Source organism: Planococcus citri, chromosome 2, assembly GCF_950023065.1.
Source record: "Planococcus citri chromosome 2, ihPlaCitr1.1, whole genome shotgun sequence".
Classification (NCBI taxonomy): domain Eukaryota; kingdom Metazoa; phylum Arthropoda; class Insecta; order Hemiptera; family Pseudococcidae; genus Planococcus; species Planococcus citri.
In genome coordinates this window covers 16,311,583-16,327,142 of record NC_088678.1, presented here as the reverse complement: position 1 = coordinate 16,327,142, position 15,560 = coordinate 16,311,583, and the positions used below count along the sequence as shown (strand labels likewise).

At 34.6% G+C, this 15,560-nt stretch overlaps 1 long non-coding RNA gene across 1 annotated transcript; it reads right to left on the bottom strand.

Annotated features, from left to right (window-relative positions):
* Nucleotides 1-2,719: 2,719 nt before the first annotated feature.
* Nucleotides 2,720-9,627, bottom strand: LOC135834801 (uncharacterized). The gene is made up of 2 exons (XR_010556765.1): nt 8,953-9,627; nt 2,720-4,819 (listed from the first exon to the last, which is right to left on the bottom strand). It is a non-coding gene; the product is annotated as an uncharacterized LOC135834801 (long non-coding RNA).
* Nucleotides 9,628-15,560: the final 5,933 nt, after the last annotated feature.

The following is a 15,560-nucleotide window of genomic DNA, read 5'->3' as shown; positions in this document are numbered from 1 at the left end:
CGCGTGAAATTGCTAAAATACAAAATATAGTTGGCCGCGGGTCGCTTGTTTTGATGACATGAATTTTGTCTTGTATAGTTTTAGTTGTTATGAATTCGTTGTTGAGATAATAAAAGGTCATTGTTATTGTTGATATTGATTTGGTATATGGTTCCGACATTTGGTAACCCCGACACAGACAATATTTTTTTTTATGAATTCAATCATCATCATCATCATCATCATCATCATCATCATCATCATCATCTCATCATAATTTGTTAAATCTGGTGACAGTCCGCCAGCCTCTCCTACTGAACCGATTTTGCTCAATTTTTTTTTAAAATGTTCCTTATCACATGTAAGTAGATGTGTTATGAAACATTTAAAAATCAAAATTATTCATTTTGAGCCCAAAAAATTAAAAATGCATTTTTTTGAACAATTTTATCTTCGATTTGCGGCCGAATATTTTCATTTGCTAGGCATTTTCTTTATCATCGAATAGTAAACAAAAACTTAAGGCTTCGCAGCCAAGTATTTATCGAATAGTAAGTAAATCCTTCTAACTATTGGTCATTTTTTTTTTTTAAATGAAAAATTCGAAATAGCATTCATATTCACTTTAACCTCGAAATGAACCATCCAAAGAGAGTTTCAAAATGAACCCTCAATTTGGGTAGAGGGTGCAAAACGTCCAATTTCGAAAAATTCAATGTGGGTATCGAAATAGGGGTTTTTAGGGTCGCTAATGTCAATTTTAGCATTCATATATCCACCTTAACCTCGATATAAGCCCAAAAAGGGGGCAATAGTAAATCCTTCTTACTATCTTTGAACAATTTTTTTAAAAAAATAAAAAATTCGAAATTTTCTGAAAAAACTACCAAGTATGTTTGGAAACTTTGTTAAAAAGCGAGGTTTTTTACAATTTATGGCAAACAGCAGGATTTTGACAATTTTAGCAAAAAGAACTTTGTGAGAATTACCTATTGGCAAGAAAAGATACTTTGGCAATTTCTGGCAAAATACTTACCCAAGCTTGGTTTTAAGTTAACTTTGAAGAAAAAAAATTTTAAAGTTGAAAATTAGATAATTTTAGTAAAAATGAACAATTTTTTAGAATTAGAAATTAAGTACACCTTTTCGGAATTCTATTCCAAAAAGTGAGATTTTTCACTTTGAAACTTATGGCAATTTTACGTTGAAAATCGTGACTTTTCAACTGCAAAAAAGCTAGAATTTTCAGCAATAGGGAAGACTTTTGGACAATTTTTTTTTTAAAAATAAAACTTTTTGAAAATTTTTGTAAAAAACCGAGAATTTTTTGTAAAAAAACACTGAGAATTTTTACAATTTTAAGCGAAAAGCGAAACTGACTGTTTATGAAGGAAAGCACAAATAATTTTTGATTATTATTGGGCAAAATATTGATTTTTAACCGCTAAAATAATGGGCAAGTTCGCAGGTGGAGTATGCTTACGTATGAGCTTTAGCTTTCAGTGGTTTCGAGCTTTGATTCCAGAAAAGTGGAATTTTGGATTCGAAAATCATTTTTAATGGAAGCAACGTACACTTCAGTTGAAAGCCCTATTTTTAAAGGGGGAGGCGGAGAAGCATCGATAAGATTTAGTGGTAGGGAAAATCACAAACGATTTACTACAAAATTTTCTTAATTCAGAGACCAAAATGAAGGAATCTTCAGAAATAATGCCCATTTCAAAAGCTGTAGGAGTGTAGGTAGAAAAATTCAAAAATTTTAGTCATTGATATTTTTTATGCAAAAAACGAGATTTTTAGGTAATTTTTAGGAAGAGGAAATTACTTTTCCAATTTTTTTTTTTGCAAAATTTTTTTCACATGAAAAGTGCGTTTTTTGGATTACTATTTTTTTTTTAATTTCATGCTTAGTATTTAGGGGGTTTCGCCCTCGGAACTCGCATGGGGGTTGGGCCGCGAAGCGGCCAGGGGGCGTAGCCCCCTAGTATTATTATTACTCATTCTTTACGTCATGCCTGAAACTGCTGCAGAAAATCATGGCTCAGAGGTGATCAAAACCGATACTATAACATTATCATTCCAGATTATAAAGTCAATGCTCCTAGTGGCATTACAACATGGATAAAGCAGGTAGAAACTCGATTCAAACTGGCGAAAAATATGTTATGGAAATGACAGAAGTTCCTTATTCAAATTTCAATATAATATGTACTTACCTAGTTCGAAAATGAAAATAAGAAACATGAACTTTCACTCTTCAATTTTTTTTTATAACTTTCAGTTTTCAGTGAAATGAAACTGAATCACTTCCGAGATTCGGAGTTTGTTTCGCCGATGTTCCAACATGTGTGTAGCGCACCTCTAAAAAAAAAAGGGTGAAGAAAAATGCAAAATAACAATACCTAACGTGATGATGAAGTAATGATAGCGTGAAGAAAGATATGGAACACTAAGTTACGTATAAACAAAACAATTTTTTTTTGTCAGTAATACACAAAACGAAAAAAAACACAATGTATAGCAAAAAGAAACTATGTACCTACCTAATAATGTAACAAAAAAAATAAATAAAAATCATTTTCCAATTTTTTGTATTTTCATACCTAGGAACCTACCTACGTACTTACTTGATTTTAATATGGTACCACAATGTATCTGATGATATTAGGTACCTATACGTAGCAGTAGGTACCCACTTCTGAAAATAAGATTATCAAAAATTCAATCAAACTTTGACGAATGCCTTTGAATCAATTGATTTATTTTGCAACAGGGCATTTGATATTCCCTGGTGTATTAAACACAATGATAATTAAATGTCTACATTTTTTATAAATTTTAGTGCTGCGGTACCTACCATTAAAAAATATGAAACTACAAAAATGTTCATGATTTAAATCAAGAAGAGCAAAAAATAAAATTAAAATATACCTGCGTTACACACACACCATCAAGATTTAGAATATGGGAATAAATCTCAAACAGAAAAAAAAAATACGTCGTTAAAGTAGAAGACAAAGCAATAGGATTTGGAGGTAGGTAAGTACATACAGTACCTATCAAAAAGTGAATGATCAAAATATGTATCATGATATGATAGAGAGAGGAAATGAGCCAAGAAGATGCAATCATCTTCAAACAGATAAAGTTATGGATAAGGTGAGCAAGATGAAATAACATGAAAAAATTAAAGGTCTAGAACTTTTCATAGAACCTTAGATTTCCAACCAATTTCCCTAAATTCTGTATAGAAAGAGACTCCTACCAGTGTGACATTTTTTTGTTTCTTGATGAAAATGTCTCCGTATCCTTGCTGTATTGCTCGCTGTAATGCTATTTCAGCAGCATCCTCATCCGCATTGTTTCTTGCCATCTTCAGTTCAAAAATAATCACGAAATTTTCCCACTCAATCAAAATGTCGGGTGTTCTAAACGATTCGCCATATCCTGATTTACTGGGAACGCCAGCAGCTGTTAGAAGTACTTGGATCGCCATGTGAAAAGCTCTTTCAGTGCTGTGTGGATTGTAAAGATTACTCGGAACGTGTAGAAAAATACTGTTTAGAGTTCTGAAAAATTGTTCTAGATCTGAAATTTCAAGACAGCTTTTCAAATTCATTATATCCTTCCTTCGATCCTCTACTGCTACATTAATCTTATTGAAAGCGTTTTTGACTTCAACATTTGGAAAGTCAAGACAGTAGGTTTGGTTCTTATAATATTCCTTGATGGAGAAATATCCATGGTAGTAGAATAAGGGTAATAATTTTATATTATTAATAACAGAGCCACTTTCCAGAGTGACTTCTTCAATAGTCTGCGGCATGATGAAACCAATCTTCAACACCTCATCTAATGAATGTTTTTGAAATTCATGGCTCAACAATGTAGACCTTGGATTCCAAAAAAATTTTGGGCGGCCATTTCGAAAATATTGCGTTATTGAGCAAGGATTGAAAATGTTTTTTTGTGAACTATTGTCTTCCGAAAAAAAAAACCCCGCATACCACTTCCTCATTTCATCAAGTATATTCTGGTCTGTCACCACCTCTTCTCCAGTTTGACTTCTGATTTTGGCCATCTGAAGAATATATGAATAAAAATACTTCTTAATTTCATCTTCTGTATAACCAAGAGCAGTAGCATATCTAGGCTGTAAAGAGATATCTGTAATGTGGTTGGGTCCTGAGCCAGTTGAAAAAAGAGCAAAGTTACTCACACCAGTAACATAAGTAAAGTTGATGATATCACTGTGAGATTTCAGGATAGAGAAAAAACTGTTCATTTTTTGAAAAATATTTTCTGACAGTGATGGATTGCCTAGGTGTCTCACAATTTGCGCATCATATTCATCTATCAATACAGCGATGCCATGGAAAGTGCTGTAATCAATCTTGTTTGATAATGCTAATAAGAGGTCTTTAAGAAGATCATCGAAGTCTTCACCAATGATACATACTCCGTTAACTGTTGCCATTCTACGAAGTTCTCTGGACAATTTTTTTTCTAAATCGCCTTCCTTTCCTAAACAAAACGAAGCGAAATCGAATACTAAAACAATATGCTTCTTCCAGGCATAATTTGTTTTTCCTATATAATAATTCGTGAACAGTTCTTTGTTGCCCTCGAGGATTTCCTTCAATGTATCCAAGAATAGACTTTTTCCGAATTGTCTGGGTCGAAGTAAGCATACGTGAGCATCATCGTCAGTTATTAGAATGAATGCAAAGTAGGTTTTATCAACATAAAGTAGATCATTTTTAAGAATGATTCGTATGTAACTAGCTCTGGTTTTCAGTTTTGCTAGCGGTAGTGGTGAAGTTGGCGATGAATTGCAGATCTGAAAAAAAAAATGAATCATTCCTAAGCGTTGGTGTGATAAATTACAGTTGATTTTCAGTCACATGCGTAAATAAGGTGCACCGGGGTAAGTCAGAATAGGTTTTTCACAATTTCAAATTTGACTAGCTGTTACTCTCCTACTAATGAACCATTAAGTTATGGATAAAATTTATTATGTAAGTTCCCATAAGTGGTAAACATTTGGGCGCGATTGACACAGTAGCTTTTGCTCAGTGCAATAAAAGATAAATTGTTCTGACTTACCCCGCTCAGCTGATATTATTGGGGAATTCGAATCTGGAGTTGTTTTTTTTTTGGAAGGGTGGAGGATGAGGCGTAGGGAAGTGAAAACCCCCACATTTTGCCCATATTATTGTGTAATGCGTCGATTGATATGTTTTCGTGGTCGTAGTTGTAGAGTTCAAATTGGTACATAGTTATTTATTTGGCATTGATGGGATGTGAGGCATGGGGAGGTGAAAAATTCCACATTTTGCTCATATTATTGTGTAATAATATGTCGTTTGTTATGTTTTTGAGTTAATTGATATTCTTGATTTGAAAAATTAATTTTATACCTATCTAAAATAATAATATGTTTCAATATAAGTAATTTCAATCGAAATTAAATCGAGTATAATTATCATGTTTCAATATTGAAATGCGATATTTTCGCATCAAACTCTACGACCTCAATAACATAACTATCAGTCGACATATGATTACCCAATAAATATCGGCTAAATTTCAAATTCTCCCTCCTCACGCCTCACCTTCCACCCTAATCAAAAAAATAAATCCAGATTCAGATTCTATACAACCTCAAAAATATATCAATCGCCATATTACAGGCTGATTACAAGCAAAGTTTAAAATTCCCCCTCCCCACGCCTCACGGTCCCCTTCCAAATTGTGACGGACTTCAATTGGAAATCAAAATCAAAACAACAACAAAACACAATTAAGTTAAGTAAGGTGTGTTTTTGAATTGAAGGGTTCCTTTCCAAGTCGGCCTAAGTCCATTTTTTTCGTTTCGAGAAAAACACAAATAAGTGTTTTTCTCGCCCTTCCGCTTCAATAATAAATGATGTGATTATATGGTTGTGAAGCTTGATCTTTCTGCTTTAAAGTACCGTATTGGTATTTTTTTAATTTTGCGTATTTTCAGCTCCAGAGCGCGTCAAACAGTCAGAAAAAGTGGACTTAGGCCCATTTGGAATTATCTGATGTTAAAAATTTCGAAAAAGAGCTGAAAAACGCGTTTTTTCAAAAAAAAATTCAAGAATCATTAATTTAATACATTTCTGAAACAATTTCATTCGAAGCACCTTCAAATTTTGTCTCTCGAAAATCGTTGAAAAACTTGAAAAAAAACCGGCACAACTGCACTTGTATACAAATACTCGTAAAAAATGGATTTAGGCCACTTTGGAATAATCAGCTGTTTTTTCGAGCCAGCAAAACAGCGCTCCTGAGCGAAAAAAGTAACGCCAGGTGTTGGGACAAGGTGATAAAGGTGTTAACCGACCTGTACCAGCAGATGGCGCTGCTAACTCAAAAATGATAAAAATGGACTTAGGCCGACTTGGAAAGGAACCCTTCAATTATTCTGAGATGATGTAACCAGACCCAAAAGCGATTGGTCACGTGTACTCTTTTTTATCGGTCGGTTGTGACTTTCTTATGCAACTCCAAGAGTGATACCTACGTCAAGTTTTTTGAACATTTTTGCGAAAAATATATATCTATATTTTTTTATAATTTCGGGTAGAGTGCCGGAAAGAGCTATGATTTTATCTACAATCTATTTCATACTTTAATTTTTTAGTGAGACTTTTATTTTTTTCAATTGAAAAAAAATAAAAGTAGAACATTTTTAGCGTTGAAATTCTCACATGCTAGTAATATGGGGTACCTACTCTGTTTTTTCGTAGATTTTTGACATATTTTGAACCAAAAATGCCTCGGAAAGAACAAAAAGACAGACGTACATATATGCAAAACCAGTGAATAAAAATCATTTTTCTTGTTTGTTTTATTCATTTATTTTCATTTTTACAAATAGGTACTTCATGTTATTTTGCAATTTTTGGTAAATTTTCAACAGTTTTCTTGAAAGAAATCAAAAAATTATTTAAAAACCCATGAGAAACCATGGTTTGTGCGTGACATATCTACTTATGTAAAAACTAAAAAAAAAAAACTTTTTTTTGTTTTTTTAAAAGTCATTTTATTGTAATTTTTACTGGTACCTCTACCTACCCATATTTACCTGCAACTTTTTGAAATGTTTGATTTTGAACTTTTTTCTATCGCTTAGTCTTTCGCATATACCTAGCGTGCGAAAATCTGACGAGAGTGATCTCCAAGAGAATTAAATTCTCTACAATTTCGTAAACATGCAATTTTTCTAGGACGATCTGTTTGTGAGCTGAACCTCTGCAAAGTTTAGCCTGTTCTGACTTCCCCTAATTTGGGGTAAGTCGGAACAATTTATATTTTATTCCACTGAGCGAAAGCTACTGTGTCGATCGCGCTCAAATTTTTACCATAGGTTGAGAACCCTTATGGGAACCTAGGTACATAATAAACTTGAACCATATTGGTTTATTAGAAGGGGAGTAACGCCTGGTCAAAAATGTTTGCACCAAAAAGACAAAAAGTACATGTTTCTTAGCCTCACAAATCTACAATGGCGTCGTAACGAATTGAAAAGACGAGCTCGACTTTTTTAATTTCTACAAAAACATTGACAGCTTACGACTTTACTCGAGTCGGTGGATTTTACGCCATTTACCTACCTTTTTATTACATATTTTTTTCTGTGACGTATGCGTATTGCCGAAGCATTTTCATATGTACATTGTAATCGAATCTATCATAAATTATCATTTAAAAAAAAAAGCGTGATAGGCTTTTGTTGTCTAAAAACCAAAAACAAATTTTACCCTGAAGACGTTACTTGTGTTATGATTATTTTATTTGCTTTTATTGTTTTTCACCAATGACCATACAAAATTACACCCAATCTTGTTGGAAAACTGAAATGTTGCATATACCTAGTTCATCATTGACCTCCTAAATTGACCCGTTTTCGAGTTTTCAGGCATTTCCGTACCATTTTTTTTTACGAATTTTGGGCCTTTTTTTATTAAAAAAAACTTGTGGCGTAATTACCCGCCAAGGTAGGGTAATTCCGCCAATTGAGGTACCTCGACAAAAGTGTTACTGGTGGTTTTGTCAAATTTTATAGAAATAATTCAACAGCGGCAAATGAAAATAAATTTCCGCTTCTTTTGACGTATTCGCCTTAAAAAAACACTTTGATAGTGCTTTACAATTTTAGTTTAAAAAAATTGTGGCATAATTACCCGCCGGTACCTTATGTACGCTATCTCCTGTAAAGGTGCGCGACGACGACGAAATTTGGACAGCTAAAATTTTGGTTTGGGAGTTTCAGGCCATTCTTTTTCCAGCTCTTCCCAAAAAAATTGTACCTCTTCAAATCGGTGGTGGACCTTTCAAGTGATTCTTATGAATTTTAGAAAAGCACATTCGAAAAGAATTTGGGTACTTAGTTTTCGACACCTAGCTCGTTGAGGGCTAAAATTCTGAAATTTTAGCTTTCATATCATTTCTGTTAACGTCAAATTTTCGCCTTCTTTTCGCTCGATCGTATTCTTGTACATACGGTATAATTTGAGTTCGCCAATGGCAACAATATTGAAAGAAGTGAAAAAAATTGCAACAACCAGGTATAAAAAAATGTTGCTTTTGGGAGAGGGGGTGTGGCAAAATTCTTCAGGCGTCGCCGCGCCATTCCAAATGCTCGGTAGTAATTTTAGCTCCCGTCCACCCCTGCCTAGTTCTTGCCAGAAAAGTCCGGTTTTTTAAAAGAAATTGTACAATGTTTCCATCCACTAGTTCCATCGGTAATTTTTTTCTTCGTGAAAAAATTTTGCCCATGTTTTATCGCCTGTTTGAGCTTTTTTGATGACAGTCCTGAGCTGCCTTTTCAATTTAGGCGGGTATTATTTTGAAATGTTTTATATTTTTCTGATCCAAAAAATTACACTAATACCCAATGAAAAAAGGGTAAGTACTCGTAGGTAGGAAATTTGAAAAACTTACGGCTGTTGTTAATGAATTGAATACGATAAGTACTGTTGAACACAGTTTCACCATTGCGTCTGTGATAAATTAAACCACGTTAATTAATAATTAACTATAAGTACATAGGTAAAACGCGCCGTCAAAGAAAAGGAACTGCGGAAGATAACTGTGTACCAGGTACCTAGTGGGTTGGGTACTGTAGGTATAACTGACAAAATAGTGGTAAGATGGTATGTTCTATGTTCTGTAGGCATAATTATGATGATGAGCTCAATCATGGTAGATGACCAATAATATCAAGATGTTTGAAAAAGATAGTACTTAATTAATAGAAGGAATAAGGCACCTTTAGGTATTAGATTTCATTGCGAGTATTTCTAGTAACCATGAAGAATGTTATCTGTACGCACTTATTATCGATATCATCGATAAGAGAAATATGTAGGTGGTAGGTGTAGGTACCTACCCGACAAACCATCTCGACTTTCAGTTTGAGGTCGAGTTTTGATCGAGTAGAAATCGGCGGATATTTTTGATCATTTTTTTGACGATTTTGAGAATCGACAAAAAATATACAAATAATCGACTGATAGTTTTCATCAATTTTAAACAAAAAGTAAGATTGATGAAAACTTGATCCCAAATCTTCCTCTATTGGAGTACATTAATCGACAACGATTTCAAGATGAAAATTCAAATCAATTTTAGGTCGATTTCTTGATGAAGACCTAAACTTGACTGCAAATATTTTTTGATTTTTCTTTCTCTATAGACATCAATTATGCATATAAAAGTTGAAGTCAAATATAGGACGATTTTTACCAAGTCATGAAAATGATGTGAAAATTGATTAAAAATTGTTCAAAATTTGTGATATCGTAATCGATGCCTTTTTTTGAATTTCAATGTTGGATCGATTTTTTACCAATTTTTTGCTCAAATTAAAATATGTCAAAAATCGATTCGAAATTGTTGCAAAATGGTAGTAAAATTGATTACTTTTTAAATCATAAGTTGGATCTATTTTTCATCAATTTTTCGTCAAAATGATAAGACTATGAAAACTTGATTTGAAATATCTATCGATTTTGCCTTGAAAATAGACATTAATTTAGCACATAAAAGTTGAAGTTGATTTTAAGCCGATTATCACTTAGAAATGAAAATGGCGTGAAAATTAATTAAAAATTAATGCATATTTGTGCTGTTGTAGTCAATTGTTTTTTTAAGCTTCAAAATTTGAATCAATTTTTCATCGATTTTTTGATAAATTGAAAATAGTCAAAACTTGACACAAAATATTCATCAATTTTTTTCTTAAAAATATAAAATTTTTTTTGCTTATTGAAGTTGGAGTTGATTTTGACTCATTTTTGCTGAGAAATGAAAATAGTATGAAAATCGCTTCAAAATTTTATGATTCCAAAATTGATAAAAAATAGACATCAATTATTCATCACTGACATCAATTTACTACTCGCAGATAAAGTGTGTAGCAAAAACTATAAGTAGTTTTTCAAAAAACTTCAATGTTGGAGAAAAGAAGTGTTATAACATTTCGCTCTCAGGGGTCATCTAGATCCAATTTTTGAGTGGAAAAAGGAGTCGAGGTGCAGGGATTTTCCCCATCAAATCATTTTAAATATCAATTCACATTATAATATTATGTATTTGAATTAATATGCACTAGAATATGAAGAGCAATTTTCTGAAGATTTAAGGTCGTTTTTCATAAGCTCGACACAAAATTGATCAGAAAAATGTGTCGATAGAATGTACTCAAAACCATCGACACAGATATTGAGTCAATTTTGCATCAAATCACAAAAAAGTGTTGAAAAATCAACTGAAAAACTACACACACTCTTCAAATTATCGACACAAAATATGTGGCGATGCTCAATATGAAATATGCTTGATAGTAAATTTGGGTCAATTTTATACCGATAATGTTCGAGAATAGGTCGATTTTATGCCGAAAAAACTGATGAAAAGGAAACAAATCGGGCCAAACTCAACTCAAAATTTGAGTCAACTCGACCCTTTTTTTTTCTCGATATTGTGTCGAGGTGGTTTGTCGGGTATAAGACGTGGCCATGTCCGCTTCCAAGAAATAAACATTTAAAAAAATTGAAATCATGCTGTGTAAGCAAGTGCAAAGCATTTAGAATGGGTAAAATATTTCCTGTAGGACATGATTCTTCCACCGGCCCTCCTACCGTGGTTTCATTCCGGTTACGGTTCCGTCGGCCGGTCGGCGTCGGTCGGCGTAATCCTCGAAAAATTATACGCCAAGATGTCTCCAGCAATTGAGATCTTTCTCTCCCTTCTGGAGACAGAGAAAATGAAACCTGGCTAAGAAAATTTACGTAATACACACTCGTAATCTCATCATTACACCTCTGTTGCTAGATGCAAAATGTACGTCATTATGAGCGACCTAATGTCGGGTCAAACACGTACATAATGAGCGTATTATATCCCTAGTGTTATGTGGCAACGCCGCAAAACTCGTCATTACGTACGCGTTACGTTTGGACATAATTTAACAAATTTACCCGGTGAAGTTTGGTCACTCATAGACGCTCATTTTTTGCATCTAAACAACAGAAGTGTATTAATGGTGAGGTTACGAGTGTTTATTATGTAAAGCACCTTACTCTCTAAATTTAAAGCAGTCAAATTTCACTGCTTAGCAGTCACGACATTTTGCCTTTTTAAAGCAGTAGTCTTTTTTACTGCAAAGCAGTTATAAATTACTGAATTGGTCAGTCAAAATGATTTTTTACTGACCAATTCAGTAATTTTTCACTGTTTCGCAGTAAAAAAAACTACTGCTTTAAAAAGGCAAAATGTCGTGACTGCTAAGCAGTGAAATTGACTGTTTCAAATTTAGAGAGTACACTACGCGATTAATAAAGTGTGTAATTATGAACTCGTGCAAAGTTACAGCGCTCGCCTTCGACTCGCACAGTAACTTTGCACTCGTTCATAATCACCCACTTTATTAATCTAGTAATGTAATGTACTATTACGTATGGGATCCGGTTACTATGTTGAAATAGTGAAAATTACCCATACTTTTGTCCATGCATTATTGGGGTGAAGAAGACGTGAGGGAGAGGTAAAAAGTCGAGAAAACGCTTGAATTTCAAAGGAAATGAACTATTTATAAAGGTATCAATATATATATAGGCATCGCGGTAGGCTTATGAGCCAATTTTTCAAAATTTCAAAATTTTTAAAATCATTTTCAATTTCTGTTCTAATTAACTAATCGAAATTCTAATTGCACAGTCATTGAAATATATAATTTATCTGTATCAAGAAACAGAATAAAAAATTTTTGGAGAAAATTTTTTCAAAAAAATTTAAAAATTTTTTGAACTATATTGAATTTTGTGAAAATTGCTTGGTTGTCAAAAAGTCTGAACCACATCAAAATTTTTGGTATCAACAGTATTCCCATAGAGCAATAAAATGCAGAAAAACCATTAGTCAAATTTATCATCGTGCATACCCAATTTCAACAGAGCTTTGGGTATGCCGACCAGTACTTCCTATTCTATAGGCCTCATGTTAGTACTACATCTAGCGAACATCTCTGAGAAACATTTGGTGCGCGCAGCTAACTTTGACAAAACTAGTTTGAAACAGGTGGCTCACTTGTTATGTAACTTTAGCCTTTACGAAGTGAGCCAGGCTGGTAAACCTACTGGTTCACTTCTTATGCAAGATTAACCCATACATGGGTTCATAAGTGTACTGTCGTGAACATATATATACAGGCTTGCTACAGCTTATACAGGCCCGTTTCTGGAAGTGACATCGACTATCCGAGACCCGACGCGACGTTCCGAGGCCCGTTAGCGGGTCTCGGAACGTTTTCCTATTAAAAACTATATTTTCATGATGTACACACTTCAGGGATGCTATAGACAAATTTTTGTCTGGGACTCACAAAGTAGGTATCATACCTACAGTATATACAGCTTACCTTACTTCACCCCACACAGAAACTTCATACTCGCGCCATTCCTATATAAATCACTCCTTGGAGATCGCACCAACGCCTCTAGACCAGGCTTGATAGCCGCTAGCAAGGCGCATGCGCGAACGAATATACCAGGCACTCTTTGAAATTTTTCTAAGTGTCAAAGACGCGGGCCTCGGATCGTCAGTACGATGTACAGGGTCTCGGATAGTAAGCAAGTTCCATATAGATATATATACTGTCTTATAGTACATTGCGAGATCCGACATATACACAGGCATTGCGAGATCCACCCCAAAAAATTTGGAAAAATGCTAAAAACTCAAATAATAACCCTACAACTTCGTTCGAACGCATGTTCCAGTGTGTAAACAGTGCCTTTCTATGCATTGCCGCCATCAATTTCGCGATCCGCATAAACCGAGATCCACCAACGGCCTAAACGTGATTTGGGGGTGGATCTCGCAAGATGCGTCGTTTATCTATTTTCAAAAATTGTATATAAGTATATGAATAGTAGGCAAAACGAGATCCGGCTGAAAATGTGTGTACAGGGTCCCCCGGATCTCACGAGTACCATAGCATATGAGAGAACTTGCGAGATCCGGCAAAAGGATCTCAGGATCTCGCAATGCCCGATTTTATATAAAACGGATCTCGTAATGTATGGTTTTTACATGTATATATAGGCATCGCGGCAGGCTTATGAGCCAATTTTTCAAAATTTCAAAATTTTTAAAATCATTTTCAATTTCTGTTCTAATTAACTAATTGAAATTCTAATTGCACAGTCATTGAAATATATGATTTATCTGTATCAAGAAATAGAACAAAAAAATTTTGGAGAAAATTTTTTCAAAAAAATTTTAAAATTTTTTGAACTATATTGAATTTTGTGAAAATTGCTTGGTTGTCAAAAAGTCTGAACCACATCAAAATTTTTGGTATCAACAGTATTCCCATAGAGCAATAAAATGCAGAAAAATCATTAGTCAAATTTATCATCGTGCATACCCAATTTCAACAGGGCTTCGGGTATGCCGACCAGTACTTCCTATTCTATAGGCCTCATGTTAGTACTACATCTAGCGAACATCTCTGAGAAACATTTGGTGCGCGCAGCTAACTTTGACAAAACTAGTTTGAAACAGGTGGCTGACTTGTTATGTAAGATTAACCTTTACAAAGTGAGCCAGGCTGGTAAACCTACTGGTTCACTTCTTATGCAAGATTAACCCATACATGGGTTCATAAGTGTGCTGTCGTGAACATATATATATACATATACTCATAATTGATGTACTTGTGGCACCCTTTTATATACTTTACACACGTTCAGGCACCAAAATTTACGTTGTGGCACCACCAAATGGTGCCACAACGTATTTTATTTAAAATTTTGTAGAATGTCATCAGGGCACTGCCAGGGGTCATTAGGCAAATTTTTGTACTGGTGCCACAACGACATTTAAAAGTCCCTTTTAATATACTGGTAAAATTATATAGTCAACAGACGTTGTGGCACCCATTTCAGGTCTCATTGGTTTTCAATGTATTCTTTTGTAAAAATTTGTTGTAAAATGTTTCAATTAGATGGCGCTGTTGCTTATACTACCCTGAATCATCACTCTATACTCATATAATATAGAGGCACCAGTTGGTTTTTATTAATGAATAAACAGTTGCCCGAAAAACGCTCGCGTAAATGACTAAGTTTTTTTCACTTGCTACCTGGTGCCACAACGACATTCAACTAAATGGTGCCATAACGTTGCAAAAGTAGATATTGATAAATATTCTAGGGGGTAAACTCGTAACTTTTTTATAGATTAACCAGCAAACTCATAACGTTTTGACAGGTGCATTTCCCCGGCCCCCCCCACCACCACCGATCGACTTCAAAAATAGGTCATTCGTTTGTGCTACGTTTGTGCTGGTTTGTGCTGAAAATTTTTTCATTTGTGCTGCCCCCCTTTCGGAGATATTTTGAAAAACTTTTGGGGGGGCTGTAGAAACGGGAGCCCCCCCACTTTCGCGTAGAGGGTCCAAAATGGTGTCAATCGTTTGTGCTACGTTTGTGCTGGTTTGTGCTGAAAAGATTTTCGTTTGTGCTGCCCCCCTTTCCGAGATATTCGAGAGGACTTTTGGGGGGGCTGTAGAAACGGGAGCCCCCCCACTTTCGCGTACAGGGTCCAAAACGGTCTCAATCGTTTGTGCTACGTTAGTGCTGGTTTGTGCTGAAGCTTTTTAGTGTGCGTAGCACACTATTGGTTTCGCTTTGAGAAATGAAATTTCATTATACATGAATGTTCTCTTAAACTAGCCAACTGTTTTTTGTACCTATTGGACACCATTTGAGAATCATTAAGGCGGAGGGAATAGATTATTTTTCATTCAATTCGGATGGGTAATTGCTGAGTAATTGCAATTTTAGTTCATTATTTTAATGCATTAAATCCTAAAAAAGGGAAAAGGGGACTTGTAGAACACCTGCCGCTCATTGTACCCTGCTATACCCCCAGTCTATTCCATCTCCGCTTTTCAAAACAGCTGTCTCATTGTACCCTGTTACACCCCTCATCTGTTAGCTGTATATTCCAAGTGGGAGTGGTTTGGTGGGGCGTTTACCCAA